Source organism: Pinus tabuliformis, chromosome 1_2 (assembly GCF_031772625.1).
Source record: "Pinus tabuliformis cultivar Carrire ecotype Pingquan chromosome 1_2, CPIR1, whole genome shotgun sequence".
Lineage (NCBI taxonomy): Eukaryota > Viridiplantae > Streptophyta > Pinopsida > Pinales > Pinaceae > Pinus > Pinus tabuliformis.
This window is the reverse complement of record NC_142298.1, coordinates 26569968-26573873: the sequence shown is the minus strand read 5'-3', so window position 1 is coordinate 26573873 and position 3906 is coordinate 26569968. Positions and strand designations below refer to the sequence as shown.

The following is a 3906-nucleotide window of genomic DNA, read 5'->3' as shown; positions in this document are numbered from 1 at the left end:
ATTTATGTCACGATCCCGTTAACTTATACCTAAAAAAAAAAAATTTATGAACCTAACACCCAGAATTACCATGGTATATGATGCACTTGGTTCGTATGAGCATATAACTTTGTAAAACATGATTTATAGTTTTATGTCTTTACACTTTATTCGATATGCATTGGGACTATATTACACCCACGTACCTAATTTAATATGCATTAGATTTTATGTTACACCCACCCGCACCATGCTTGCATTAGTTTCCACGTCTGGTTGGTAGTCATTAAGTCACAGTGCCCCATGGTGAACGGAGGTTAAATTAACTTACCGTGCCATGGCCAGGTGGCTGCAAGCCATGTGAAGCCAGGTGATCATACACAGGGTTGTACATTCGGTTTGTGTGCCATACTCCCGCCCAAACGGACGATGGAGATCATATCTTCAGATCGGATGGCACAGGTTACCTTTAGGGTTTGGTTGACATTATATGTTTACCGGGTTCTTCGGTCTCGGTTCATTTGCACACAATGCATCTGCAGCTCTTCCGACAGTTTCCTCCACCATACAGCTCTGCCGCTCGCACAGGTAATCTCCTCGACCATGGCAATTTGTTTAAGGTTTACAGTCGACTCTTTGACAACTTATTATCAGTTCCTAATGTATATGTTCCACCATTTATACAGTTGATAACAGTGGCGGTGCTGTGCAGGAGGGTTTGGACTCCATGGTCTCGACTATCCGAAAGAGTTTCTGGTCGACCCGCATACCAATCGGGTAAGCCATTCTCTGCTGTATGCATTATCATATAGGTTAGCTTGTTATGAAAGGTTGACGGTCTTCAATGACCCAAAACGAGACTGATGCACGATATTCATGTGCCTCAGGTCTATTGTTCTGCTTTCAAATCCTGATGTGGTTTACAGGCGGCATTCTCAACCGATTCTGTAATCCACGGAACCCTGAGGGTTAGATGTTTTCGGTTTACGGCCACAGGCCAACCGAGGGTTTTGGCTTGCTGATCATGATAGTTCACAGTCGATTATGTATTAAGTTTGTGTTTAATCATCTGTACAGTACCATATTCTTTTTTTGGCTTGCCGTTATCATGAATCGGGGTTTACCCGACCAGTAACGCCCGCTCAGACTTTGTTACAGTTTAACATTATTAACTTTTGTCTTTACCTTACGGCCTATTATAGTGTTGGTTGTATTGTGATTCGGTTTGTGACATTTCTGTCAACTCAAGTATATCTATGGTTCTGTTCAGACATTCATCGACTCCTTGAGCGAAGTTAATGTATTTATGCGTATTTTCCCAATCTTGTGATACTGTATTTATTTGTTTCGGTGTTCATGAATATTATATCATGTGATCATCTGCTGCGGTCTCAGGGTTACGGCTTGCTTCTGGAGTAATGGAAGCAAGTCCAGCCCTTACCGCCTATATACAATGGATTGCATGAGGGTTTTTACTCCAAGTTTGATATTAAGAAATGCATCTTATTCAGTTATTATGTTTATAGCCGGCGTACAGCATTATCACCTCGTTTTCTCGGCATACCATGTCATTTACGGTTTAATGTTAGATTAAGGTTTATTTAAGAGTAAAATCTTCACCACTACACCTAAGGTGTTCTTTATCAATTCAGCTATACGGCTTCATTGTTTATTGGAGACCTGGCTCTTAATACAGTGTTCTTTACCGTCTTTTCTTATTACCTGATAAGTCTCAGTGTTGAACATGATATCACGTTGCAGGTCAATAAGCGTTTGTATATATAGATACTGGTTAATATTTACTTGAATATAAATTATATCTTGATGGTTTTAAAAACGCTCTCTCTATATTTTGGTTCCTGCTGCGTCATACATCACCTCTGTTTTAACTTATCTTTCCGTATCTAAATCTGTACATAGTAGATAGGAATGAGGGTTAATCTGTTAGCCGTATATTTGTTTACTCACTCTCTGTCTCAGGAATATTAGCTTATATAACTGTGTCTTTGATATCTCAGTAAAAAAAATATCAGCTAATATATATATATATAACCACGGCTTTCAATTTATCATCGAGGAATAACACAGTCGGCTGTTTATAAAATACCACACTATAGATATATCTGTATTTCCTTAACTTAATAAAGAAAACACAGACACTTGCATTTGCATAAACTTTATTTCCTGACTTAGAATAAAGAATCCAGACTACTATATCCTGCATGCTATCATTACCTGATTCTTAAGTAAATCTATTTAATGATGCATACCTGGTAATCTGCTACTGTCGCTCTTACTGTAAGGTTCACCTGCAATAATCTAGCTCATAACCTCCCAACCTTGAGAATCCACTGCACTGGATCTCCCCTCCGAGCTATCTTGCAGGCCCGCAGCCTTCCCAAGACTCAAGCACCACTGTGCTGGGTTATCTGATCACAACCAGACTTAACCCACTTTTCACACTCTGCTCTCTCTTCTGGAATCTTCCTCTGCCTGTTCATCAACAGCCCAGGGTTCTTTTTCTTCCAACCCCCTTCAGGGTGAGAGGCAGTTGTCTTTTCTTTTCAGTTTCTTAACTGATTAATTTCTTTTAATAGAAAAGCCTCTTTTTGGAGGCTGCTAGCATTTCATTCAACACATGTGTAAACTAGTTCATTATATTTTCTTTAAACAAATAATAATGTCTTTTAATAACAAGTTGTCACCCATATTGTTTTTACCACAGCAATTACCGGAAATTACAAGTTACCAGGGTTATTACATCTTCCCCCCCTAGGATTGGACATCGTCCCGATGTCCATTCTCATTAAATAAATTTGGATAAGCTTTTCTGAAAAGTTCCTCGTCTTCCCACGTAGCCTCCTCAGGGCCATAATGCTGCCACAGCACCTTAATTTGGGTAATAGCCCGTTTCCGCAGCTGCACTTCTCTCCGGTCGAGAATGCTCTGTGGTTCGACTAGGACCCCGCCTTCCGGTTCGACCTGCAAACAACCAGCACTTAATCAATTTCCATTAAGTATAGTTGTATAATTAAACCCAATCGGATCAATTCTTACCCGTACATCTTGCCATTGAATAACATGTCTAGGGTCATACACATATTTCTTTAGGACAGAAACATGAAACACATTGTGAATCTTAATGTGGCTCGGTAAAGCAAGTTGGTAGGCCACCGGCCCCACTCTAGCGAGAATCTGAAACGGTCCAAAATATCGGGGAGCCAGTTTGGCGCACCCGCTCCACTGCAGTGTGCTCCTTCTAGTTTGAATCCTAACAAACACATGGTCACCCACTTTATATTCTGCAAATCTTCTTTTCCTGTCTGCGAAACTTTTCTGTCTATCTTGTGCAGCCTTTAAATTTGCTCGCACTCTCTTTACCATATCTTCCATGTCTCTTAACATTTCCGGACCCAAACTCAATTTATCCTCTAACCCACTCCAACTTGAGGGTGTGCGGCACTTTCGCCCATACAAAACCTCAAAGGGACTTAACTGGGTGGAGGTATGATACCCATTATTATAGGCAAATTCAACCAGATGCAAATACTCCTCCCACTGATTAGGCTTGAGCATCACATTTGCCCTCAGCATATCTTCCAATACCTGATTGACACGCTCCGTTTGACCGTCGGTTTGTGGGTGGTAAGCTGTACTAAAATTCAGCTGGGTACCCAACTCAGCAAACAATGTTTTCCAGAAAGTGGAAGTGAACTTCACATCACGGTCTGATACGATTACCTTTGGCATTCCATGCAAGCGGAACACATTCTGCATAAAGAGATGCGCAATTTGTACCGCCTTGTAAGTAGACTGCACGGGTATAAAGTGTGCTGCTTTAATTAGTTTATCAACTACGACCATAATAGAATCATTACCCTTCTTTGTCCGTGGTAAACCGGTTATAAAATCCATGGAAATGGTTTC

The 3906-nt window shown here is 40.7% G+C and overlaps 1 long non-coding RNA gene across 2 annotated transcripts; it reads left to right on the top strand.

Moving 5' to 3' along the window:
- Positions 1 to 441: 441 nt before the first annotated feature.
- On the top strand, positions 442 to 1191 carry LOC149204174 (uncharacterized). 2 transcript variants are annotated; one of them, XR_016251745.1, is made up of 3 exons: positions 442 to 567; positions 676 to 756; positions 867 to 1191. It is a non-coding gene; the product is annotated as an uncharacterized LOC149204174 (long non-coding RNA). The 2 variants fall into 2 exon arrangements; XR_016251746.1 differs by having other exon boundaries at positions 496 to 567; positions 666 to 756.
- Positions 1192 to 3906: the final 2715 nt, after the last annotated feature.